The sequence below is a fragment of the Cuculus canorus genome, chromosome 1 (assembly GCF_017976375.1).
Source record: "Cuculus canorus isolate bCucCan1 chromosome 1, bCucCan1.pri, whole genome shotgun sequence".
In the NCBI taxonomy this organism is placed as follows: Eukaryota; Metazoa; Chordata; class Aves; order Cuculiformes; family Cuculidae; genus Cuculus; species Cuculus canorus.
In genome coordinates this window covers 26,532,947-26,560,189 of record NC_071401.1, presented here as the reverse complement: position 1 = coordinate 26,560,189, position 27,243 = coordinate 26,532,947, and the positions used below count along the sequence as shown (strand labels likewise).

Genomic DNA, 27,243 nt, shown 5'->3' with positions numbered 1-27,243 from the left:
CGACGTCCTCTCGCTTCCCCCTCCTCTCCCCGGGGATTCATTTGCGCGAACCCCGAACATCGCAGCGCCTCCGAGGAGACAGAGCGGCGCGGGGAGGGTCCGTGCGCGGAGCCCCGCGCAGCCCCGCGGAGGCGCAGTGCGCGGCGCGGCCGCCGGGGGGCGCAGGCGGGCAGCGGCGGTGCCGCAGGGGGCGCGGGCAGCGCGGCGGGGCGGGGGGGGGGGGGGGACGCGCCGAGGTAAACCTTCCACCGGCGGCGGGGAGAGCGCAGCGCCCAGGACCGAAAATCCTACCGAGCGCTCTTTTTGCCTTTATTCCTGGTTTTCTTCTTCGCCCATGCTGCGCTCCGCAGGGAGCCGTCGCATCGCACGGAGCGGTTACTTTGTAGAGCCGGCATGAGGCTCCTCAAGGGAATAAGGAGATGCCGCACTGAGCAGCCGGGGAAGAACCTGCCTCGCATCTGTTGCGCTGGAGCCCGGGGGCAGGCGCGGCCGGAGGCGATGGGCACCCGCTAACTCGCGGGCGTGGATGCGAGCGCCCGCACGTGCGGCAGGCATGAAGAAAATAAAGTAAAATAAATGGGGGAAAGTGGCTGAGACGGACAAGAGCCGGTGAAATAAAACAGCAAACGCCTTTTAAAGGGATTTAACTTACGCAAGGAATTGGAAAGGCTGCTGCTTCCAAGGGAAATGTGACCTGTTAAAAGTGTTGAAGGAAGATGCTGGCTGTGAACGCGCGCACCTAAACCAAGTAAGTTCTCGTCAACTTTAATATATTCTCCTGAGTCTTGGGTTGCTTTCTTGTCCTTATAAAAAGAAGCCCCTCGGATGGTCGGAGGTAACTTTTGCGCCGACAGAAGCATAAACCGACATCGTGCAACTCCTTAGTCACGCCCAGAGGAGCACTGAGAACCCTTTCTCTCCCTTCTACGTTTTGTTACGTGTTTTTTTCCCCCTCGCAGCCGCCGTGGGAAGCGGCATCCCTCGGTGTCCGGGGGGAGTGTGACACCTGCAGGACAGCCGAACGCCCCGGAGAGGGAGGGATGGAGCAGGGAGCGCTCCCCGGTGGGAGCTCCGCATCTGCCATTTACCACGGGAAAAAGGGTCCCGCGGCTCCTGCCAGCCCGGAGAGGGCGGAGGGCACCCCAGCAGTGCTGTAGCGGGAGTTCACATGTCACCTGCCTTCTGCCACACGGGGAAGCGACCCGCACCCCCCGTGGCCCCGGGTGCGGGCGGGCAGCGGGGGCGCAGCGGGACGGGCTGCGCTCGCCCTGGTCCCGGTGGCCGCAGCTGGATTGTCGCGTGTGTCCGTCCCCGTCCCCCAGGGCAGTGATGCCGTACCGCTCCCCGCCGGTGCATCCCGCAGGGACCCTCCTGGGGAGGGGCGCGTCCTGCCGGGAAGGGCCCGGGGGGATCTGGAGTGTGGTGAAACCCGGGTAGATGGCAAGAGAGCACGGTGGAAGGAGCCGTGGGAAGGCTTATAGATAAATTGAGGGGCTGGTGGGATTCATCCGTGAATTGCGTTTAACACTTGCGAGATCCTGACTTGTGACAGTCAGACAAAAGCCATAGTCCTGCTGGAAAAAAGTAGCTGATGCTCTGGAGGATTCCGCGCTGGCAGAAAATCACAGTCTGCGGGAGGGCAGAACTGTGAAATTCACTGCAATTGGCAAAACTTGAAGCTTTGTTAATCCAGTATGTCTCTTTTTACAAGAAAAAGGTTGTTTATGCCCTTTTACTGGACTCGGCTGAGTGGTTTTCTGTTAGCATGGCAACCGAAATTTATATTTCTCTAAGCATGCCTCATGAGATGCTTCTTCTAAGACTAAAACACCTTTTAGGTGGAAGTAAATAAAACAGTTCCAGGTCTGTGTTTTTCTCACAGAGAATGTGTACTTCTCAAAAAATAAATGAAAAATGATGAAACAGAAAGTATTTCCTATGGAATACAGCCCATACAGAATGGAAAACAGTGGAAGTCCTACATACTACACTAAATAGCAATATTAGAGCACCTTTAAATCCAATCTACTTGAAATTTCAAATTAATTGTACTGCAGTGACATAGCACGTTTCAGTGTTTACATTACTTTATGCAAAGCCCAGACCTGGAAACTGTAGCAGGGTTATCTATGCAAACATACGGATCTTTACATAATTTAACCTCATTCACATGAGCAGGGGTTTTATCTATGGTCAGTGAAGCCAAGTGCCAGTGTAAGACTGCTTTAGAACTGTCTTGGAATAGCAGAAATTCTAGACTTACAGAAGACCTGAGTTTATACCCCTTCTTCAGGCAAGACTCAGAAATAGGCTTTGTCTTTTAATATCAAACCAACTGAAGCTCTCGTGGCATAGTTTGTTTTTCCTTTGGTGTTGCCTTCCATATTGAAAAAACTTGATTTGAAGGATGAGATTCTTTATTACAGTTTTTCTTCTTTTTCCTCCATTGTTCAGACTTTGGAACAGACGACACTGTATTTGGAAACAGCAAAACAAAAATATGTCTGTCTTTTAAATTCGACTTCAGCTGCTTATTCTTACTCTATATATAGTAGTCATTGCCCTTAAAATAGCTCCAGAAAGAAATTCTGTTTCTTCTTATCTCTTCTTATTTAGAGCCAAATGCTTGTTGAAATTTAAGTCAGTTGAGGTCACTACAGATCTGGTATGATTTTTCTTATCTTTTTGAGTATGTCTGCTGAGAATATTGGGTCTTGAGTGACGTGGCTCCACTCTTGGTGAAAGTGGGTTTTGCATTATTCCAGTGTGGAAAGCCAAACAAGTATTCACTGCGTGACATATGTAGAGAAACTATCAAGGGATTGACTTCCACCTTTATGTGTGTGTGTGTATTGCCTCACTTAGATGACAATTAAACATGAGCATGACTGCTCCTCCCAGCACCTGAGACCTGACTCCATGCCAGTACACTGTTTAATCTGTCGGTACTTTCTGCGATGTGATTCATTGGAGTGAGGTGGCAAAACCAACGGGGAAAATGCTGTGCAGCATCTCTGCCTGCCTCTGGTAATTCTGGTAATCAATGCTATAAGGGACTGAATTACTTTTGAAAATGATGACTAAGTCACCATGGCCTGTCTTATGGAAAGGCAACATAGAAGCAGGAAGAAAATGCTGTTATAACCTCTTTCAAGAAAAAGCAGACAAAAATAAAGGAAGCATTGTTCAATTCATACATTTAATGGCTTTATGAGTGTCAGATTTACCTTTACCTTTTCTGTTCAGATTTAATTACATCTGGTTACTATATCAAATATAATGTTTATGATTACTGAAAGAGCTTGTAGATAAAACTTCCTGTTTAAATTGGTCTTCTATCACCATGCTTTGTGACAACTAACAAATTTCCAGAAGCCCTCTGTTTTAGGAGCCTTGTATCCTCTGAGGAAGATAAGACTTACTTTACTAAATTTGCACTATTTTGAGTAGTGTAGCATAGCATCAGTGTAACACCAGCAGCAGCATGTCTACTGTGATTTGTTGCTGAAAAAAAAAATTCGCCTGACTAAATACGTATATTAATTGCTATAGTTTTATATAATGAGCACAGAGAAAGGCTGAGCAAATTCATTCTTCTTTTTGTAACATATATCCATGCACACATCCTTCACAGGTGTATTAACTCAGTCAAATAGAACTCAAAACTGTTAAAGAGGGACAACTGCAAATAGGACATAATTGCTTTGCATAGTGACATTTTCAAAGTAATTAAAGGTCTGCAGTGTGCCACACAGACAAAAGTAGCAAACAAATGGAAATTATTCACTATGGCAGTTGGGTGTTTTTTAGAATTATGGGTTGTTTTTTTTTTTCCCTCCTTTCATGCTCATGTTTTGTTATGAACTCTTAAAGTATTCAACTTTTTAAAACCCACTTATTTCTAATTTAAGTAGTTACTACTGTGAGACAAAATCTGAAAAGAACCTTGGATAAAAATTACCTTTTTTTTACAGCTAAGCTATTTTTCAGTGCATGTGGGCTGAAAGAGGACAGGAAAACCTCCAGAAATTTGAGTTAATTGTGCATATGTTTAAGAGTATAAACAAGTCAAACCTAACTTCTGAAGTCTTCTTGGCCTTCTGCAGTTGCTTGGTCACTGAGCCACTGCTCACTACGTTCATCTGAAAAGCTTCTGACATACCTGTTCATGTCAGATGAACCATTTGAATGTTATAATATTATTTGGCATTTTATACAGTGGGTAAGGAGGGGAACCATAGATAGAGAAAGATTTTTCACTATTCTTTCCTGAGGTTATGGGGTTATTCTGGAGATACTTTCCACATATCACTGAAAGCTTCTGAGGAGCAAGCAACCTCTTCCCAGAAGGCAAAGGCCCCCATCCCACCGCTGATGGATGTATAGACAGTCAGTGAGCACCCAGACCCTGTAGTGGTGCCCTTGAGCTCTTCCAGTCCTAGCTGAGCACATGAATTAAGAGATTCTTTTTTGCACAATCCTTCTTTTTTGCCACATCCTTCCTTGGCTCAGGTAATTGTGAAGCTTATGCCATTCACACCTAAGGCTAAGCTGGAGTCCTCGTGTCCTCGTGCTGGTTAGACATGCAGGGTGCAGTTAAACTGACTTAAGGTATCTTCCCTGGCGCGCAGCTGCCACTCCAGAAGGACAGAAATCTCCATCGGTCTTATAACACACAGGCCAGCCTTTCGTGGCTATGTCTGATAGCCTGGACTGGCATGAAATACCTATTTGTCAGCTGTTGAGGTGAACCTGTAATATCTCTCTTCTCTCCTGGAAAGAGAAAGGCAGAAGCAGAGATTGAACCATCCTCTGTATTTTGCCGTCTCCTTTGTGGCAGAACAAGCATCCTCCAGAGGTCTCTGTCTCTATTTGCTAACTATGCAGCAAGACCCAAGACAAGAAACCTGCTGCGTTAAGCAGGTTAGCTGAATCCCAGCTGTGCAGAGCAAACTGTGGTAGTACGATATAAAGGTTAAGTAACCACAGGGGTCAGTAGTGAGATCCAGGATAAATGGTTACTATAATCAGGCTAAAATGCACTTCTTTTGAAAAAAAAAAAAAAAGTAAAAAAGCCATGCATGTACACGTACACACACCAAGCTGTTGTACTGACTTTGAAACAATCTGTAATTAGTATGAACTTAGAACTGCCTGTTGGGTGTATGCTTCTGGGAGTTTGCCAGCTACCACCTCTGCAATCCAGTTCCCTTACACAGGATTCATGAAAATATATAGTCTTATGCAAACTGTCAATAACCACCTAAAATATTTATCACTTTTCAGATCAGGTGACTGGTTTTCATGTCCATCAAAGGGAGGCAGCAGCTGCAAAAGAGCAAACAATTTTCTTGGTTAAGGCCAAGTACTGGGGGTGCTTATTAGCCCAGGTAATACAGCGTGAGAGTAGCATTAGTACAACTCTGTACCTGGCCCAAAGTGCATGGTGGGAACTTGGCCTGGCCTGAGAGCTTTGGTGCTTCTTATGAGATATGGACATTCTGCCACTAAGCATCTTCCTGCAGTAGACTCCATGTTGGATCAACTGAGAATTTCAGTTTTGCATTTTAACCATTATTTAATCAAAGTACTCGCTCACATCACAAGAAGTTAGCAGTCCTAGGAAAATCAATGCAGTCCTATATTCATTAGATTGATGGACACAGTTTTGCCTGTCTTCCTTCTGTGTTGTCCTAAGTCAGGGAAAAATACTGAAGGATTCAATTTTGAAGATGAAAACTGTAGTATTCCCTATCCATACGGATGTCTTTATCAGATAAGCAGTTTAGTGGCAGACCTGAAAGTACTGGACTAAGAGGAGGGAGCACCCAATTTGCTCCCAATGAAAGCTGTGTTGTCTTCTGTATTTTATTTTTTTTTCCTAAAAATTGATATACTTTAAATTTAGATGTCAGTTTTCTTTCAAGGTATCTCAAGGTCTTATTGATCTTCATGGTATCTATGCAGAACTTGTAACAATAACTAGATGACTAAAACGTAATTGCAATATCCTGCTGTCTGTTCTCAGATCTTTTAAAGAGTTTGTGGTTGGATTGGGTAGCTGAAATAGAGCTTGTAGCTGTGCCAAGGGAAACGGGAGTGTCGACTGGACCCTCGTAAAAGAAGAACACGCAGTTCTGGGCGCTCACATCCCGCCTCCAGTGAGTGCAAGATGTCTCTCTTCTGGAGAGAACATGACGCATCTGTGGAGCAAGGCAAAGCAAGCAGAGATTCTCTTCAAGTGCTCCCAACATTGCTATCTCCACTATGTACCTAAGTCTACTGAATACATAATTACAACAGAAATTATCTTTCAGTGATGACACTGTTTTAATCTCTGTTCATGTGGAAACATTCATTATTATCAAAACACTTCAAAATAAATCCTTCTGCTATGCTTCAGCAATGACTGCTACATATATCCTGCCTATCTTCCACTGGAAAATAACTAAAATATCCCATTTGTATTTTGCTTATACTGACAACATATTTGTTTTAGACTGGGAGAGATATTTGCCTTTCATTTTTGATGGTAATCACAGTGACTGTGTACATGCAGCCAGTCCCTATAATGTGTTTACGCTGGCATGGTGAGTTTGTTTTTCAGATTTGATGTGTTCTGTAGTACATTTGTACCTGCAAAACCATCACTTTCAAAGACATATGTTCTCCCTATTCTGGACTTAACTATCTAGCAGATTATCTACAGAAGGAATTTTGACCAGAAATAAAATCAAAACTACAGAACAGTTGCCTAATTTGCTTTAAACATCTTAGCTACGAAAGTGTTATTCACAATGAAGTAGCTGTTTGCCTTTGAATTCAACTAGATACCATAATGTCAGCCCTATGAGTCAAAGCTAATCTTTGTAGCTTTTGGAAGGAACCTAGTAACTTTGTAGGGTGATTCATGTAACCCATCTTGAAAGAAATTAATTGCAGGGGGTCCATTTCTTCCTATTGTAATAAAGGAAGATTGGGGTGACAAACTACCCTTGGATGTCAGTGTTCTGGATTCCTAGGTTGGCAAATATGAGTCTCACCTTTATTTTCAAATGTTTTAAATCAAGATACTTTACAGTGCCATATAAATATTAGTAAAGCTTCCAAAATCTTATATGAAGAATATGCTGTAGTAATTTTTTAAAACTAATTAGGAACTGGGACCTATGGCACGGACATCATGTTTCAGATGGTGGCATAAGTAGGTATTTGCATGTAGGCATTTGTACTAAGTCCTGCGGTATAACTTCTCCTGCGTTTTCTTCTAAAAGCCATCAGGCTTAGTTCAGAGCAATTGCAAAATAACATTTGGCTCTGCTCTCTTACATAAAAATATTTTATTCATTATTGTTTAACTTAGTTATATTAACTTTGAGCATATTTGTTTATGCACTAAGGTCAGTTATACCAAATACTGATATGATTTGAGATGACTACATCTGTTACTGCAGTGTCTTTACATAGAACTAAACCTCCTCATAACACTTTTCTTTTTCATCTTCTCTATTTGGTTTGTTTTGTTTGAGGATTTGCTTCTTACGCAATACTCAAACCAAGCACACTGAACAGGGGTTTGAATCTCCTCTCTTTTGAGTGTGACTTTGTTCACAGGTAAGGGAAGCAGGGCGTGCTCGGCGAGCCGGGTTGCGTTTCAGTGGTTGGGCCCTGGTCTGGCGTCAGAGCTACACTGACTTACTGAACTAATTCACAGCACACGCTGGATTTTGTAGGGATGAGTTAGGACAAAAGAAGCATGTCTCACTCATCCCCACAGTGATTCCTCTTCACTCATTTCCTAGAAACCACACTCATTTTACTACTGCCTCTGCTGGCTTTAGGCCACGTGAGAGCTTTCTTCCATATGAAGAATCATTTAGGTTAACTGTGGACAAGACCTGCCTTTTAAATCTACGGAATAAAAAAATATCCAGATACAATCTGAATGTATGCCTTCAGTCTATTCTGTCGTGGTATTTTATTGAAGAGACATTGATAACAAGGTGTTTCTTTGCTTAGCTCCTTCAGTGAAGCCCCACATTGTTATACCAATGTCTTCTTACTGATGTGCGCTTGTGCCTTCACCCTCATCCCTTATTAATGTCAGATTTCCAGCTCGCTTGCTGAAAATGTTAAGCCCAGAAATTGTATGTGAGCTACTGGAGAGGATTTCAGTTGGCTTGAGAGTTTCACAGCCCCAGCTCTAGGGAAGAGCCAACCACCCAACCCCGAGGAGAGGGTTTGGCCAGCAGTAGGGGTCTGTAGGTCTGTCTCATGAGAAGCACTCAAGGAGCTCAATATCTGGTTAGGCCTGTAGTTCTTCAGGGCACTAGTAGTCACACCCAAGGAATGAGAAACAGCACAGCGTATCTTACGCTAGCCAAAGCCCTTATGTTAGTGTCCTTATTTTCAGGAAGAATCATTGCTGATTAACAGTTCTCCTCGGTGACAGTATACAATCAAGCTTCTCTTAAAAACAATGTTTTGCTGACTTTGGGCAAGGTAGCAAGGGCATAAGTGGGACTTTGTGGAAGGGAGAAATAAGCTGACGTTTCAAAACCAAAGATGGACAAAACAGTTTTCATTTCAAAGCAGTCATAACAATAAGGGTCAATGAAGACTGTATCTCTGTTGAAAGACACGAGCTCATTCAAACAATCAGTTCATGCTCATATTCTCCATGATATTTCCACTGTCAGGTAATAGACATCTTTAAAGGCTTGATTTCATTCTGGAATCATAGTGGTTTGGTAGACAAGTATACTGGGGCAAAGTGACACTTTAGTCATCTTATTCTGTTAGAGTTTTCTTCCTTAATTATCTATTTACTGTTATTTTAGCATTCTTTTCTTAAACTGCTGAAAAACAAAGCCTAAAATAAAAAGTACATAAAACAATCAACATCTCATAGTAGCAAAGCTTTATGGTCAGCACTTGATGGAAATAATTTTGAAGAAATAAGATGCTGCCTGTGTTTTGTAATTTGACATTGATTCAAGAAGGTAGTCAAGCGTAAAGAAGTCTTGGTGTTCTACCGAAAACAATACTTCTGAGCGTGCTTCTTGTTAAGCATCACTTCATTCTTTTCCTTGGAGTGAGGCATTTGCCTGAATTCAGGTTTAAGGAGTATAATTTGAAATTTCAGGTGAAAATTTTAAATATGATAACAAAGGAAAAAGTCAGTACTACTTGTGGCTTAGAGAAACACAAGAATCACAATATAATTTAAATGATGGCAATGGTGAAAGTAATTTGAAATTCTAGCACCCTAATGTGAAATTTGCTTTTCATCAATCGTACGTGCATTGGTTCAGATGGACTATGTAATTTAAAATTTGCCCCCTTCTTTCTAACAGAGCTATAATGCTCTGCCAGTTTTTTGTTTCTTCTCAATAATTTAGCAGTTTATGAAAAATATATTGTGTCTCCTTGCAGCCAATGCAGTTACAAGTTGTGGAGAATCTAGTCCAAAATCTTGCTGCTGTTGTTGGATATTTTAGAACAATACATAGGCCTAAAAAGTTAATCTTTTTGCCATCATTGCCGTGGTTGCAACCCAAATCTACCCTGTGTAATGCCGGGATGGCTCTCAATCAATTTCTCCATTTTCTATGTAAATATTTTTTTCTGTTTCAGTTCACAAACTTGTATATTGAATCTTTTTATGGAGGGAAGCAGTGAATCTTCGCCTTAAATATGCTGCTATAGTTGACAAGGAATAAAATTGCATTGCATCTGATTATAAAAAATTCCTGCATCTTTCTTTTGCTGGGAAATTGGCTTCTAGAGTTAAAATTAAATAGGCTATGACACACATAATTTTTAAATTAAACCTCTTTTTCAGTCATTTTTAAAACATTCAGAAATTATTCTGAACAGTTTTTTATAGAATTGCCAGAAAACTGATTGTCATTTCAAGATTATAGCACATCGGAGCCAAAAAAAAAAACCAAAAAAAACAAAAAAACCAAACCAGCTTTGGAAGTCTCTATTATAAGCAGAACTCTACTGGACTATTGCATATTCAATATGTTGAAGCCATTATTAATACTTCCAGTAGATCACATATATTTCATTGAACAAAAGGTAACACTTATTTTTCATATTTTATCTCTTTGCGTCAACTATAAAACTAGGTGTTGTGTTGTGAATCAGCAAAATTTTTGTTCCATTTCTTCAGCTTTGCTTAATGTCTTGTGACATCTCAATAACTCTTCAGAATAATAGCTTAAAACACTGCAGTAGAGCTGATTTCCTATGTAGGCATTCCACTACCAGGTTTTACAGGAAAGGTAAATATTTATATGTTGATAATTTTGAAGGAAGCGGTAGTGTCTGCATCTATAAGCTGAAAGAACTATGGATTTATAAATGCCCAAATTATATTCTGTGCCAAAATATGCTTACAGATGTTTGGTTTTGTTTGTATGTACATCTAACACACCAGTCTACAATGTACACACATAATGGAAGAACACATATGTATATTTACATATAGAGATATTTATGTGCACTCTGTGACTGTGACACATTAAAGGTTAACTTGTGCTCTGGTGAGTGATAGAGAGGAGCAACCCAGAGATCAGGAATACAGTCCATTAAAGTGCCTATTTTGTATACAGAGTTATCTGCATCTCATTGGCTGGGAACATTTACCTCTCTCAGCACTTGCTCATATGGTTTAAACACTAAGTGTTTGAGTTCAGTTCTTGGCCAAGTATGGCTTCTGTGCTACCTCAAGCGAAGAAGAGCTGTGAATCTAACTGCAATGGCAACCTACCAGGACATGGAAAATTTGTAGTCCTCCAGAGGCAGTTTCTTTCCTCACCAGTTTAGAAACTCCTGAGAGGTGGAGCCTTCTTAACAACCAGCGGCTTAAGGGCATGGAGCTGACATGCCTAATACTCTGCTAACTTAGACAGCTCCTACTGGGAATTTTTTTGCTAAGTGTGGTGGCAAATACAGCTTGACTAGAACTGAGCCAGTATCTTTAATTTTGTTTATTAGCCAGAAGGAAGTTTTTTTTGTAGACTTCTACGTAGAAATAACAACTCACCCATTTAAAAACACAGCAGTCTATTAATCACATTTGTGTAAGTCTAACACTATAAATGTTTGATCCTTAGATGAACTGCACATGGCAGCTGTCGGAGAGCTTCTGAAAGGAGGTAGGATACTCTTGTGCTATGCTGCTTCAAAACTCACTCAGAAACCTCCCTGAGTGTAAAGACCAAAGTGTACGTGATATAAAAAGAAAAGGTAGTTGATCCTTCAGGATCCTGCTGGTTGTTTCAGAGAGTTATCACAGCAGCAGAAACCTGGGAGCTGATTGTTATGAGAACTGTTATGAGAATAGAGGAGGAAGATGCAGACACAATGAAAAAGTGTATTTTAAAGCAAGCAGCATGTATCATCTAAGCCAATCTTGAAAACATCAGACTGCCCCAACAGTTCCAGTCCCCTGTAACATGTGCCTGAATGCAGTCCTTGTTGATTGGTTCAGAACAGTAGTTACTTGAAATATCTGATAAATCACCTTTGTTGACACAAACAGAAACATGTAACCAGTATTCTGTTTTCTTGCCTTAAACCTTTTTATCATCTCTGTACTCATCTGTTTACAAAACACAGGACAAGTGGCCCCTTTTTCTGCCTGAGCCTCTGAGTGAGTGTAAAGGAACTGGATGGGACAAAGACAGGCAATCCATCTGACATGTGTAGAAAACCATGTTCCAGTTAGTCACAAACTGGTCTTTAGAAATTACTTTTCAAATCTTGATCTCATATGCTTAAAAGAAATATTCTGTTAATTTCAGAATTGTGGCAAAGAAGTATTAAATTATTTCTGACTCACTAATATTTTAATATCTATCATCTGTAGATAATAAATCTGTTCCTTTGAGTGCTAGCTAATAACTTACGCAGTAGAACTGATAAATTCATAGGTCATGTAAGTGCAAGTGCCGAGACAAAATTAATGAAATGCAAGGATTTGACTTGGATTGCCAGGTCAGAAATGAAGATGATAGCCAAAAGCTGTACACTAAGTAGATTTGCTAGTGTACGTGACATCAAAAAGAAAAAAAAAAAAAAAGAAGTCTGTCCCTGTTTTGGAACACAGACACACCTGAGGGCAATGGGATTCCTCCTCCAGCTGTCTGAACCTTGAATGACAATGTGAAGAAACTGAGTAGCCTTCTTCAGGGGCTAATCATTGTCTTCAAGTACACTAGAGGCTGAAACAACCTCTTGAAGTCATTTACTGAGTAAGAGATCCAAAATAATATTAGCTTAATATCTCTAGGCTGCTGACAATGAATCTGTTCCTAATCAGAGAGCTGAAGTGCAAGAATAATGACAACTGCACGCCTCATCTCTCCTGTTTTCCTCTGCTGCCTTTCTGGGTTTCAGTAATAGTCAGAAATTTGACGACTAAAATAGGTGAGTACAGGCACCCTCAAGTTTCCTATAATGCTAAAACCAAGAAGAGGACACTTCCAAAATGTCTATATCATGTTTTATTTAAAAAAAAAAAAAAGGTGAAAGAAGGTGCTACAGGATTACAGGTGTAAATGGATTAAAGATCAGAATAGAAAGCAGTAGTAATTAAGATCAGTTTAAAAGAATGTTTAACAGCTGTTCAATTCCAAAAGATTAAGAGACTGTTTAAGTAAAACACACAGAATAGGAGGAAGCACACCAGGGAATAGACAAATACTGAAGAGATCTTGAAGTGGTTTAAGAGTATATAAAACTATGTTTTGCTGAAGAGAGAACAGATGGCTTGAAGCAGAAGTTTAAAAGATTGAGTGGTAGAGTAAAGCCAGATCACAGTGAGCCAAAAAAATTAAGAAAAGCACTTTCTCTGTCATTTGCTGGTGTAGATGACTGAAATGGGTAGTAGTAATTTGAAAAGTAGTAGTTTACAGGATATACAATAATAAGAGTTATTGAACTGCATTTGTAGTGTAGCAGTAGTGCTATATTTACACGTCTGTATGTCTTCATTGCTTTCTGACCCAGAGTACCTGAAACATTAACAGGAATCCTATATTAAATAATAAATTATTTAGAATTTCCTTATCTGCAGCCCTGCAAAGATTTATTCCATGCACTGTGACTTATCCCCTACCCAGCTAAGTCAAAATTTGCTTTGCCAGTAATTTTATTGTGGTATTACTTAACTACTGAGTAGTCGTAATGCCTTTTGATATTTCAGCAGCAGTCAAGACTGAAAGATACTATGAATGGTGGGAAAAACTGGTTTACTGGAGTGTTGGCAGTAGAGGGTAGAACATTTTACCATGTAGCGTTTTGGAGATTTCAAATGAAAGAAATCAAAGGGTACATGAGAATGTGTTTAAAATTGCCTGGGAAAGCACAGAGAAAACAAAGTGTTATAATACCACTGGAGTCTTAAATAACATTATCTGAGTGACACCAGAAGTCAGCTATGTAGATCATGGATGTAATTGCTTAACTGTAGCAGTCCTGTCAGCTTTTGAGAATCAAATCAATCACGTATTTGGGTGATAAAAGATTCTTAATTGTATTTAATTCTCAAAATATTCTCTAGCTGTTAAAATTTAAGAAGCAACACAGACCAAGATTTGCTCCAAGTCTTGGCAGTCCAGTGGGAGAGACTTCAAATAAAGAAATAGTTTTAACAGATCTCTTAAAATGAGTATGCTATACGTGAACAGATAGATGAAGCTGGACAATGGAAATAATACCTTTTAAAAATAAAATAAATTGAACGTGCAAGACTCCCATTTCAAGTGTCAACTGATCTTGATAATTTGTGTTTTCCAAAATGCTCTAGAAATGGCTTTGTTACTTTCTGTAGAAGTGAATGTTAATTTTCTCGGTGTAAGCTATGTAAATCTCATTACTTGTGTGAAGTAACACATAAACTGTGGTGGTTTAAAACCTGGAAGATAGTAACTGAAATGAAGGAAATAACCTGTGTTGAATTCAATGGACGTTTTTCAACTAACTTTAAAACAGGCACAGGCTGACTGCCTCCATCTGAAGTCCTTTAAGCCTAGTAGCTTGTGTTTGATAGTGGCAAAAAGCATATTTCTAGACAAGAATACAGTAACAGAGGAAGCATATACTGTCATTTTTTGTAGTACTGTCCCAGACCTCAGCCTCTTTCAGTTCCTGGTCTGTCTTTGCCAGAAATGGTTTCTGTGTGTTTTGTACTCCTCTGTGCATTTTTGTCTAATGAACTCATCCAATCTTGTATGTAACCCATGAACACTTTTAGCATCTTCATAATGCTTCAGCAATGGATTCCTCAAGTAACTGCCTGAAGACTCATCAACTCTTGTGTATATTGAACCTGACTCCTACTACCTTTGTTTGATTGCTTCTGGGTTTGCTACCTGAAAAACCCATGAACAATTTATCCATGTCTGTCCTCTTCTTGACACCCACAATTGCACAGATCTATATTACACATTCTATCTGTCAGTCTTTTACAGAGTGAAGATTTGTAACTTATTTAGTTATTCCCCTTGTGTAAGCTCTTCTGTAAGTTTGATTATTCTGCTGCCCTTCTCTGAATATTTTCTGGTGCTGCTGGCTCGTTTTTAAGATAAGAAGCCTAGAAATGCATGTTCAGTTCTTTATGCTAATCCAAAATTAAAGACACATATGCTTTTCCATTAGTATGAGTGAAACAAATTCTGTTTGACAGGAAATGGACATATTGATTAGAGAAAATTTGTCTTACCTTTTGGGAACCACGACTCCAAGTTCCTTGCCTTGCCCTTTGTTGTAAAAGAAGAGCTACAGTACACTTTCTTTTTCCTGAAACCAGCTTGGCAGAAGTAACTGAAACGTGGGAAATAACTGGTCATGACTCATTTAGGCTTAGACAAGGAAGGACGATTTATAAAACATCTTCTGTTTTGTTTATGGAAGTCTATTTCAATGCTGGGAGCATAACTTCTATTCTTCTATTTGAAATAAAGATCAAATGAACAGCTCTGTGAAACCTGAATCATAATCTTCTGGAAATGCTTGCTAATACTAGTAATCAGTCCTTTTAATTCCTGTACATATGATAAAATTCTGCTTATTACTCACTGTAGCATATGGATCTAATGCAAATTATACAGAAACTTTCATTATTCACTTGAACTTTCACTGGTTTTGCTCTCTAATGAATCTTTGCCCAGCTGAACTTGTCATTTTGAGATTGTTAAAAACACATCTCAGTCAGGCTATGGAATGGTAGAAGTTAAGAGAACAGGAATTTACGGAGTCATTTAATATTGAAAATAACAGCAGGGGGACTACCCACTGAGCCATTCAGAATCCACCGTTCTTTTCTGTCTTTTGCACTCTAATTACATGTATCACAAAATTACAGTCACTCTTTTTCTTCAGACTTGAAGTGTAGAATTGCAGTGTATATGTTTCTCTTCAAGACATCCAAGGAAAATAAATCAGAGATCCTTTAACAGAAAGTTAACAGTTGTTTGTTTTTCCAGTTTACCCATTAAACGGAAAGGAGTCATCATTCAGTATAATTTCTCTCACATCAACCTGGAAAATTTAGAATTCATGTTATAGTACTGTTGAGACACATTCGTAGTCAAGTTGGCATTGACAGAAACATAATCCAGCTATGGGCTAAAGCGATTCTGACTTTCACCAGAGCAGTGTTTGAAAACTTCATGCATGCCATAGAGTGATGTCAGTTCCATAACACTATGAGGTGTTGTCTTTGTTATTTTGTATGAACAGCTGAAGTAGAGGGAAGGATGAGCAGGCCAAAACCACACAGAAGGCCTGCGGTTGACCATTTCCAAACTATGAGGAACCAATAACCTTGGAAATGTGTCAGAGTCTACCTTCCCCATCCTCTCATGTAATCAATTTTTAATTAGAATCATATTAGTTTTGTATTGTTTTTATCATGCTTATTTTTGGCAGAGCATTAAGGATGATGATCTTGTAGATAAAACATGCCATGAACTCTAAAACTCACAACCCTGCTATCTTATCCGAATAAAACACTTGTGCTTTTAATCTTGTTTTGTTGCTAGGTTGTTTCCTCAGCAACTGCACCACAAAGCTTTTTCTGCTTTTGATGTGTTTTGATCTGGGATTCAAATATTCACTTAATTCCAGCAGTGCCCAGAATCTTGATATTATTGACATAGATCATGCTGTTTGACAACATTTCTCTATGCAAACCCTTGAGACATCACACATTTGCATTACTCTCTCAGAATGAACAAGGTTCAGCCCGCAGTCGTTCAGTTTAGCTTTTGCTGAGCATCTTGACAGGGCTACAGAACACAACAGATAAGCGTTAGTTCTATTTGACTAAAGAAAAAAAAATGGTGAAATTAGAAATGAAGTGGTGACGTGCAGTGTCCTTGAGGTCCCTCAGTTTCCTGTCTTGGGCTTCAATGATGAATGGATAGTCCCTGTTATTATGGGTGGGCAGCTCTGGTTATGAGACCCAGGGAGATTGTCCCTGTCCCAGATCAGTGGGTGAGTGACTGCAGTTATATGTCCCCATGTACAACCTGTAGCCATACTGAGCGTGTATTCCCAAAAGACACGTATGTGCATGTGAGCATACACATGTACAGAACATATCTGGCCACACAGATCAACACAAGTGGAATACAATGTCGTTACCTGCACATGCATCTGGCACTCAGACAAACACGAACACTACAGAAAGTCTGATCCTGTTCCCCCTCTACGTGGAAGTCCTTCTGTTGCTGACTTTAAGCACTCAATGTAGCCAGTAGCTGGTCCCAGGCCCCTTCATCTCCCGCTGCCTGCTGCTGGCACCTGCACCTGTAACCCTGTTAAGCTCACCGTCCCACTCCAAGTGCTGGTAATCAGACCTCTTACCTCACTTGCCTGCTTGGCAGCTTGAAGTTTGCCACTCCCTCAGAGTAGAGAGCACGCCTACACAGAACATGGTTAGAAATAGGATTTAATGAGAAGAAGGGTCAGACTGTGAGTGCAGAGGCCAGTCACACAAGCGTACAGACCAGCAGCTTGTACAAACTTTCTATCCTATTGTTTCTCTTTTTTCCTCATATTTGTTTATTCCAAATCCACCATAATCCCTTTTTCTCAGCTTTTGATTGTTCCTCTAAACATCCCGTGATAGGTTTTGCACATCTCCCAGTCTCCCCTTAAGACATCCCTTAGAGAGTTTTACATCATCCCAGTGATCTTTTGCCTCTGTATCTCACGAGTCCTTCGCTCTGCAGGCAATAGCCCTCTCTAGTTGGTATGGTTTTCTGGGGAGAGGGTTTTGCCTTGACTCTTCTGGGATGGTGTCTGCACTGCACAGTGATTCAATCATTAACCTGCAAGAATCTTAGAGAGTGTGCAGGTCAAGTCTTCCCTGTCCGTTATGTGGTCTGTTGGGGTTTCCTCTGTGTGACATGGTTCCTCTGATCCTCACTGGTCACCAGGTTTACTGCAGTTAGCCCTCAATCACATAATCCAACAGGTACTGTTTTAAACTATTAAATAAGAATTTTTTTTTTTTGTAGCTATCCCAGTGGCTAATTGCATCTTTTTAGTTCTCTCCATGAAAACATCTGAATTCCCACTGTGCCATATTTGAATAAAATCAGCTCACTGAAACTGGACAGTGTGACAACAGATCTTCATTCGTGGGAAGGCAAAATGAAAGAACATAAAGCAGCAAAGAGTTCTAGACTTTGTCCTTTTTACTTTATGCTGATGCCATGGGCTGCCTGACTGTATTGGTTATACGCATGGTATTGCTTTGCTTTCTTCACTGTGTCATGAAGCAAAAGTGCCAGTAGAACATACTTGGCCCTTTCTCAGCATTTTTGAGTTAGGCAAATAAGTAGCTCTGTACTGTAGCCCAGTGTAGAGGTGATACTGTTTTCTTTCAGTGTACATTGTAGTAAGAGCTAATATTGTATTCTTCAGGTTCCTGGACAGAAGATAACAAGTGCATTATTCATAATGAACTGCTTTGTAGCTTAATATGTAGTCTTGCTCGGTCCAGTCAGGTATTTTAAACTGTCTCTGTGCCACTGATGCATCCAAGACTGTTTGGTATTATATAAAAGCCTGGTTTACCTCAAAGAGTCTGTTAAGACTCCAGATTTTTGATTTTCCCTCTAATAAATGTAAGATGCTTGAAAAGAATATTACTGCTTTGTTGTTTAAACCCTCTGTGATCTTTCATTAAAATTCATCGTTCCTACTGTGATGACAGCTACAGACTACAGCCAGGGCTCTGCTGAACCCCAGACTAATCTAATGTTTGTCCTCATGATACTCACGAGACTAGTTCAAAACCAGCACTCCTTACATTAGATCTGAATGTCTCTACAATTAAGGAGCCTCATTTCTGGTTAAACAGTTTCTCACTTTTCTTTTTGATGTCATTGTACTTATCTGCAGTGGTCCGAAGCAGATGTTATTTACCCTAAGGAATCAGATTTCCCAATGGCACAGTTACTATTAACAACAGCACATTATAAGATAGGGATTGGTCAAGGATTGGCTACGTTTTATCTGCTTTTACAAACATCAATAAAGAAAAAGACATTAAAATTTTTAATTATTCATTGGTGTAAAATAAAGTTAAGCATATTTCCACGTTAAGGCTGATTGGGATGAAAAATATTTACACATACATTTTAGACATAATTCTCAACAGAAATTATTATCTTGTATATCATAATTAACATAAATGTGTCATCCTGAGACTTGAGAGCAAGTCATAGAGAAGCAGGGGGAGAGAGAAGTCCTGTCAACCAGCCCAGATAGACCTCTCTACTCCATTAGCACTGCTAGAAGCATAGTTAATAAAGAAACAAACCACAAAGGGAGACGTTGGAAATACATTCCCAAGCAGGGCATCTGGATCTTGCGGTTGCCAAGTATGGTCTGTTTATACTCATCATAAATGTTAATGCTATGACCAGAAGAGGAAAAGGAGGAAGAAGGCAGGACGAAACAGCAGGAGTTGTAGGAGCAGCAGGACGTGGTAGTAAGTCATCCTTCCAGAAATGGATTGCTAATGTTACAGGAGATGAGTCCATATTTCATTCTAATCATCAGGCTATGCATTCCCAAGGTGAAGATAATGACTGCTACTGGAAAAAATGGCCATCCTTTGTAATTGCAGATAAGTATGGCTGGACTGTACATTTCACTTAGCTGACTGAAACAAGGAGAAGTACCTAAAAGAAGAGTCACGATTTGGATTTTTCATAGCACTTTTAGTGTACATTAAGAAATAAGTGCTGAAACACGATATATATAAAAGTTATTGCCAACAGTTACTTCCAAACCAGAGACTGCACTAATGGTATAGTAATGAACTGTCTAACAAACAGTTGTAGCATATGAGTGGTGCTATTTCTCCTAGTCATATACAGTAAATACAGTGAATTCTTAAGAAAGAATACTTTAAATTGCAAAATAAATTTCATAACCTAACCAAGCAATTAACTCATAGAAGTTGTACTATATTGCTTGTTGTTTATAGCTAGAAAAGCTTAACATTAGAGCGTAACTTTTTAGGTACAAAATTGCTGTACCGTTCAGCCTAAGACATATTTAAAGATGCAGAAAAAATTGCATGCAGTGAGGAAAAGCTTAAAATGATATACAGCTTTACTTGAAAATAATCACAGCTATATTTTTCACACAGGTGATACTAAATACCTGCATATTCCTGCAATTGCCAGTGAATTTTTTCCTAAATAACTGGCTAAGGAAGGTGCTGCCCCTGAATTTGATAGCATCCAAATAGTTTGGGAGAAGAGATTAACTTTGTATAGAGGTGCCTTTTATTGACAATTGTTACAGAAAAACAGCACTTTTCTTGCATAGAGTGAGCCACCTTTCAATAACTCTGTTTATCGCTGAGCATTTTAATTTAATCTTTAGGAGTTATTTCAAATGTTTTATAAGACAAGCAAGTGTTCCATAATTTTGAAAAATTTCTATGTGCTAGGCAAAGCAAAAATGAAGTAGCCACATAAACTTTAAAACTCTTTTTCTTTATTATTCGAAGTAATAAGACATGCACAAAGACCACACAATATACTTACATGTACAGTGTCTAATCAGTTAAGAACAAAATACTGTCTAATAAAGTTTTTTTCTCGGTCACAGTGGGTGGACTTGCATGAGCGGAAACATTCATGACTAAACAGAGGCTTCAGACTTTGATAACGTTATTTCAGGCTGTTTATTTAAACAATAAGGAACCTCAGCTGCTACATGCTAAAGATGTTTAAATACCTGCAATTTTCTGAACATCTAATTAAGTATTCAAGTATCTGATTATAGCATAGTGAGTGCCTGATAGTCTCTAAAATTGTTCCTGTAGTATTGATCCAAAGATTTCTTCTTTCTCGGGCAATAAAATGATTTGTTGCCACTATGAATCAATATACCACATTAAAGTTCCCTGGACACTGCAATGATTAGTCAATAGTGGAAGGTGAACAATTGTGAAGTGCTCTATGATATAAAAGAAAGACAAAAAAAAAAGAAATTCAATTTCCAGCTTTCCTAACCATCACATGGGCATAAACGTGTGATGGATATTTCTGGTCTGATCTAGTGTAAATCAAGAGTGCTTGTGCTATTTGATTGCCTTTAGTAAGAGGAAATTGTTTTGATCTAGTTTCTTTTTTTTTTTTTTTTTTTTTCTTTTCCTCAGAAAGTTTTCTCACTACTGTTTGGTCAAATTCAGATTGGTTCAGTTCAGTTTCCATAAAACTTTTGCATGATAGGGTTTAAAACTAATTCTTCATGGACACTTCTGACAATATAAGCTAAGCTTATTTAATCAAGGAACAGAGACAATGCTAATTGAGCACAAGAAGGGTAAAAACTGTGATTTTGAGCCAGTCTAGTATGCCTATGCGCATTTTGGATGCATGTACAAGTAGGTCACATTGCTTCATTGCTTCATTCCCAAATTCATCCTAACTTGTGAATGTTAACTTTGAGTGTTGAATCAGATCAGTTTTTAATTTCATTATTAAGTTCAGTAAGGCCAGCGTTGGACATTCTTCCTGTGGCAGGAATTACAATAGTAGCTCTTCTATAGCCACTGCTTGTCCCCAGTAAAATCAGTTTTACAATCCTAATCCTGTGAGTCACTGGGCGATGTGACTCACCCAGTCTCACCCAACAGCATCTTGAATTTGAGCCCAATGCTTTGCTCACCAAGAAACTGAACAGAAGTACAGCTATTCTGAAATCCTTTGTTCTACTTCCTAAGTCTCTCCTAAGCACATTATGTAAGCACGATCATACTTCTCACTGATACAAGAAGAACTATGACTAGATATGGGTGTATATATATAGTTCTGCAATGTGAAGCTGTGTGCGTGAGTTCTCTTATTTGGTTTTGCAATAGCTGTGGTGTTTTGTCCCTTTGAATAGAGGTGAAGGGGGTATGCGCTGTTTTTCTGGAAATAAAATATATTTGTTATTCCTGAATGGGTGCTTAGGAATTTACTTATGTACATGGTGAACTCAGAGGCTCCTTTACTTTTAATAGTGCAGAATGAAAGTCTGAGGGAGGAGGAAAAAAAAAAAATTAAATATGGTAATGTGATCTGTAACTGGAATAATTCCATAAAAGTTTTATTAGACCTCAAAGTGAGATCCACTGATGACACATTTAATTCCTTTCAATTGGCCATACTGCTTGCATTTCAAATGAAATTTGCCTTATCATTTATATTAAAAATTATTTTATACAGATGTTCTTTTTAAAAAAGAAACCTCTGCATGTGGAGAAAGAAATTCTCTTCTGAATACTTCATGTCACCTGGCACTGAAGTATCTAAAAATGTGGCACATTTCTTGAAATCCTATATAATTTTGTAGCTAAATTCTGGAATGTATTATTCAATCTAGTTTCCTTTCTCGGTTTTTTTTGCTTTTCAGGATATGGTGGACAGGGAGTGATATAGAAGTAAAACTAAAACAGAAAACTAGTAAGTAAATGTAGGAAACAGAATGAAATGAAATAATGGTCTCCTTAGAGGTTTGCTTCACGTAAAGTGGTATAACTCGAGGAAAGATGAGAAGGCTTTCATAAGCCAAATACATTCAATATTTTATATGTCCTGTGAATTTACAACATCACTTGTAAAGGCTTTCTAGGTCTAAGCTTTCACAGTATGTTAGGCCCCCACTGAGATTTCACTAAGTCCAAGAGTGCTTTCTGAATTTAGGATAGTCTAAGACTGTTTTTAGGAAAATACATTTACAATTTATATTTACGTCCCGCCTCTAAATTTAAATCTATCACAGGTGGTATTTTAGGGAAAAAAAAAAATACCCCTAGCCATGGCAGCCAGGTGTGAACAGTTAAGCTGAGTGTTCTTTTTGTGCAGAGCACCGTCTGTGATGCTTCGGCTCCCCTGTTCCTTTGCTCTTCTTTTCTAGCCAATGTCTCAGTATGCCCCACAAGATTGCACTGAGGTAACTCAGGCCATAGATCTCCTGTTCATCAATATATATCAGAAAGAAAACTAAAAGATGTTTACTGTCCACAACTGAAGCATACAGACAGTAGAAGGCTCAGGCTGTTCCTTCTATGCTCCCATTCAGAAAATGTCAATTGCTGACCCTGCTTTTCCAGACATAGTTTAGATCAAGTAGGAAACATGGGAAAACTCAGGTTAACATCAGGCTTACTGGCCTGAAGAAGGACCTGTTGAGGTTTTTTTTTTTTATTTTTTGCGGAGGTGGAGGAGGCAACTTCTCCCTGTTGGGTGAGGTTGTCTTTTTTTTGCTTTCTCCAATGTTCTTAGCATCTCAGCAAGTCTTAATTGGGAGAACGATCTCCTCGGGTGCCATTTGGCTTTTAGGGATGAAGTTCTAATTAGGATAGGATCAAATGCTATTGGCATAGCAGGACAGTTATCTTGGAAGAGTTTTAGGGAAGTCCATTGTTGGAGAGGTTTTAATGACTTGCTCAGTCTTTCACTGCTTCTCTGCTTTCTGATCCAGCTAAATGAAACCCAGCTCCTTCACCAGAGATCATTTGCAGAGTTTGTCTCTGGGCAGTGCTATGAGTGTTTTCTAAACTTCTATGGACATTGTGGTCATGGGAGATTAAAGAGATATCAGCCTTACTGAGTATGATGAGTAAAAGATAATAATCAATATTGCTTTATCAGGAAAAAACTGTATGTCAGTCCTTGATTGGTGTCCCACAGTGACATTACCTCCCCTATGCTTCTTTGCAGCACACATAGTCATGAGAATGGTTTCCTCTTCTCTTTCCCAGTTAAACTGTGTCCCCTCTGAGCCATTCTGAGGCTCCCTCAGTGGCATAGTTCTCAAGTTTATGCTGACAGGTCACGGCAGACATAACGAGGATTCATAAAATCATGTTCCATCAAAAATACCAGAGGGGTAGAATTTTATTCTATGTACAGGTATTAAATATGCTATTTTAAATTCTGCCATAAACTGGCAAGTCTGGAGAATTAGCCATTTATGCTTTTATGTTCCCCTTTCTGAAGCTGCTTAAATCTCTCTGGACTGTATTGCTTATTTAGTGATAGCAATTGAGTTGTTACCTTTTCTGAGACAATGATGTGCTTGGCAAATTTCATCTAATGTGACTGGTCCAGTCTTGTAATAAAATTGTAATTTGGTTTTCTGGTCTAATTTACATTTGGAGAAACAGATCTTCTAAGGTAATAGCGATTTTCCTTTGCTGTTGCTGCTACTAATGCTAAATTGTTTTGCTCAGCACTGCATGCCCAAAGGTGTCTGTAGATCTTAAATTCAACCAAATACAGCTAAATTCTCCCAACAATATAAGCTTTGAGTGTGAAGTAAGGTGGAAGGACTGTAACTCCCAGAGAGATGCAGTTAGTGGGATTCAGGATGGGTGAGGAAGGCCTCTTTCATGGTGTAACAAGAAGCATGGGACCAAGAGGATCCTGTTAATAGCTGGCTGCACAACTCTGACAGCTCTCCTTGCCCTCCCCTTCTCCATGTAGCAAACTCATGACCGACTCTTCATCAGAATGGCAGCAAGCACTTCCAGTCGAATAAAAGATAGTCTTCTCTTTCACATTTGGACAGGCCTTCTCCTCACCGCACCTTGGACATCAGCTCCTTTCTGCCACTGTGCAAATCAATACAAATTCCACCTCAGTCTTCAGGTGTTAGAAGAGAGAAAATCCCTGTTCAGGGAAGAATTTCAGCTGAGGTTTGTTGGCTTATGGATACCAGGATACAACAATTAGCTGACAGTAAGACCCTCAGTGTTGTGCCCCTCTTGGGGAGAGATGCCCTATCGGTGCTGCAGGAGCAGAGAGACATAGTCACGAGGACTTGGAAGACAGAGATGAAAATAAACACATTTTTGTCATTTGTATTTCCATGTGTTTTTGAAGTAAGACTTCTCACAGGAAGTGTGAAGCCCAGAATCATACCTTCTAGACCACAAAGTATATCTAATTCCTTCATTATTTATCCTGCTTTCTTGAGTAATAACAGCACAAACTGCAGAACATCTCTGAATGTGCGTCTTGCAGTGACAATACTTTGAAGTCATCACTGTCACATTGCTTCAGTGTGCTATATTTGAATGTTGGTGCCATCTATCACAAATTAATTTCCTTTAAAAATAATTTAAAAAGTAGAAATGAAATTAAAATGAAAGCTACAGGCTTTCTCTTTCGAGAATCTATCTTGTGACTCTTCTAATACCGTTAATTAAAGTATTCCAAAAGTACATCAGGAGTTTCAAAATATTACAAAACCTTACATTTATTTGAGCTGCAATATTAAAGTAAATTAAGGAATATATATCAATTTTCATTCAACATTTCTTGATTTGCTTATCTCTGTGATTATGCCTCAATATGTAATATGAAAATGTGTTATTCCTATTTAACTTCTGCAGTTAAATCATGTTTCACCATTACAGTCTTCACAGTAACTGAGAGAGAAAGCCTCTGTCTTTTGCTGAAATTTTCCTTGTCAAAAGACTTTTGAGTTTACTGACACTGTTTATTATTCCCGCTTCCATTTAGCAGTTCATACGGTCATGAAGCCTCATGTATTCTTCAGGCAATGGAAACCGAAGTATAACCAAGGTAAATTTTTAGTAAGCAAACCAAAACCACACGATCAAATGAAAATTCCAGTCTTTGGAAGTAATCTTCACACCCAAGCTGTTGGCAAACACAGTGTGAAGACACTAAACTCAACTCAAGCTGCTTGGCACTTTGTGGATAGGAAAAGTCATTTGTAAATTAGTATTTTTAGGGTTTGTGGCACCTATCTGTTGTGGAGCAGCTGGGCGTACATTGCTTCTGGTGAGGAATGTTTAGGAAGCATTTGGACTATGCTCTTAATAATTTGGTATAACTTTAAGTCAGCCATGGAGTGGTCAGGCAGTTGGACTATATGATTGTTGTAGGTCTCTTCCAATTGAAATTATTCTATTTTATTTTATTCTGTTCTGTTGTGTTCTATTCCAAGACCCAGGCAGGCTAGTTGCATCTCTTTGCCCAAAGGGAAGAACAGAGAAAATAAAATCTAATTAACTTTTATGGTCTTCTCTTAACTTAGCACAAGTCTGAGCGTGACTGAAGCATGTTCTTTTACCCACCTCTGTAGACAAGACACAAAACCCAAGGAAGATCAAGGTCTCATTAGGGTGGTAGTGGTCAAGATACCCAGGGAGGAAGAGACATGCAATTCCTCTGCATAAATCTGCCCGGCAGGTAGAAATACAGTGTTACACAAGCCGTGTCTGGCAAAATGTGGGCAATATGGTACTCAGCTCCATTTTTGTCTTTCTGTTACTGTGGCTGGAGCCCAAGACTCAGCAGAAGGTTGCATATGGGTTTACTCAAGCCTCTCAGCATGTGTGAGCGGAACAGTACAGCAGCAGCTAAAGCCTTTCAAAGCACGAGGTCATCCTCCTCTCTGACCTTAGTGGCTCAGAGTCTCCGTCTTCCCACAATAAGGTGGTAGATCACCTGTGAAAGCATTTTGCAGTGAGCAACGTGGAACTGTTGGCAGATCTTCACAGACTGCAGGGGTGGTGGCAGACCAGCACAATTAAGGCCCAGTAAAGATCGCTAAACTCACTAATAAGTCTTGGACCAACAAGTCTTCCTCTGTGGAGGTTCTCCAGTGATACTGATGTGGTGTGTTTTGCAGTGTATCCTAGGTTCTTGCTAATTGTCTTCTTTATGAGGGTCATTGTGTGAGCAAAACACCGACTGAGTAAATGAATCAGCATGACGTGGTTCGGTTGTTGGTTTATTTCAAACAGTTAAACATAGGCACATGAGACTTTTTTTCAAATTTCTACTTCCATTAAGGTGTAATGAACCTTGTCTGACCTGAGGGCACTTTATGCAAATCACCTGGATCTTTTATAGCTTCTATTTGCATATTTTATATAAAGAATGCCAAATCTCAGTGTGACATTCCTTTAACTTCGTCAAACAAACATAAGGATAACATAAGGGAGGCATCAGCTTCCTTGCAAGAACTAGTGAATTTTCCCATGTGCAAAAATGCAAATACATAGAGAAAAATCAGAGGTTTTGATTAGTTAATTTTCATTTGTAATGGAATATTTCTATAGCAATAGATACCCAGGTTGTACTCCTGTTACATGAAGGATAGACATTTCTTTTAATATAATTTGGTATCTATGTGATTTTAAAACTATCTGAATGCTCTGAGTGAAATCACATAACGTTATATACACTGAATTTGTAACCTTACATTTTCATCCAAAACTCTATTTAGTGTAATGTGATGTGGATCTATTTTAGTCTTTTATAACATAATTGTGAATTATTTTTGTTATCAAGTAGGTAATCCATAACAGAAATGCCATTGCTTTTAATAGCATATACAAGTAGCATATATAGTATATACAAGATAGTTTATATTACAATTTGTTCTGTGTCCACAGATTTGGTAATGTGTAGTTAACAAATGAAGAGTTAAAAAAGAATTACATCACTGCATCTGAAATCTGAAGTAGAAAGTAATGAACATAATCCATTCTGCTAGCCAGATTTATGAGTTGCCATTCAGTGTAAATCAAAGTCAGTAAAACTTAGATATAGAAAAAATAAAGAGATAGACTAAAATTGTGTCCAGTATTTAGTGGAACAGCTCATATCAGAATTAAATTTTGAATGAAAAGTGCAAGGGGAGATTAATATTTTCTGAATATTGAAA

At 39.3% G+C, this 27,243-nt stretch overlaps 1 protein-coding gene across 1 annotated transcript in view; it reads left to right on the top strand.

Annotated features, from left to right (window-relative positions):
• The first annotated feature begins 231 nt into the window (after positions 1–231).
• TRPC4 (transient receptor potential cation channel subfamily C member 4) overlaps positions 232–27,243 on the top strand; it is a 154,751-nt gene continuing 127,739 nt past the window's right edge. The window contains exon 1 of the mRNA XM_009568700.2: positions 232–748. The gene's annotated coding sequence lies outside the window, so the exon portion shown is untranslated. The remainder of the gene's footprint in view (positions 749–27,243) is intronic.